Below are 1,186 nucleotides of genomic sequence, written 5' to 3'. Positions count from 1 at the left end.
ACACATTTTATCAAATTTTAGGAAATATTGTTAACCAACAAGCCAGAATGAGAAAAAATGTGATTTGATGACTATAAGACACATTGTCAAATTAGAATTTTTATTAACAAGTTTTGATATAAATATACTCATGCAATATCCAACAATGTATTATTGGTAGTTTGCCTGAAAACTATTATTAATAAGTTTTCCTGATCTTTCTTTTTTTTGCTAAAACTGACAACTTTAAAGAAGAAAATTAATGAGCAGATAAATCCTATGAATAAAAATATAATGTCACAAAGAGAAAAGAAATTTATATAAAAGCCCTAATTTCTATAGCATAACGGTGCAAAATTAAGTTTTTTACAGAAATAAATGTTGCATTTACTAAATACAAAATTTTGGTATTTAATTTTTTTATTATTTCAAATCATCTCAAAAAGCAAACCCAACAGATAAGAGATAATAGACCAAAATATAAATGGCTAATTAATCAAGGTCCACTTCCCTCTAACATTTTGGATACAATTTACATACATTAAAATTTAATGCAAAATCACAAAATTACATTAGAATTTATGAGTGATTGAGTTTGGACAAGTGCACCATCATGTAACTACCATCACAGGGCAGAGACAGTTTCAATCATCTCTCAGACTCTCCTGTATTGTTATGTGATAATTCATACTCTTTTACCTGCTATTTTGAGTCACTGATCTGCTGACATTGACCTTTGTTTCTTTAAAATTCTAAAGAATTAAGTTCTAAAATTTAATGTAATAGCAATGTGGTTCATGGAGAATAGTGTTTTTTGTTTTGTTTTGTTTTTTTTTAGCTGTATTTCTTTTCAAATTGATACAAGTAGGTTTTAACTCTATTGAAGCAGCTCCTTGCATATATAAGATATAGATAGTGCTATTTTTATTGAAAAAGTGGATATTGGAAAGATGGCTCAGAGTATAGAGATCACTGTTGATCTTGTGTGGCTCATATCCACTGTAACTGCAGCTCCAGGGTCTTCAGTGCCCTCTTCTGGCCTCTATGGGCATCACAGACCTATGTACACATAGGCACAAGACACAAGCACAAATACAAATTAAAATAAAAGAAATCATAACTGCTCATGAAGAACTAAACTCATCTTTGACTTAACAATTGTGTTGCTAAACTACTTTCTTAATATTAATGTTTTTATGCCCAGAAA

The sequence above is a fragment of the Microtus ochrogaster genome, chromosome 1 (assembly GCF_000317375.1).
Source record: "Microtus ochrogaster isolate Prairie Vole_2 chromosome 1, MicOch1.0, whole genome shotgun sequence".
NCBI classification, from domain to species: domain Eukaryota; kingdom Metazoa; phylum Chordata; class Mammalia; order Rodentia; family Cricetidae; genus Microtus; species Microtus ochrogaster.
This window is presented reverse-complemented; position numbering follows the sequence as displayed.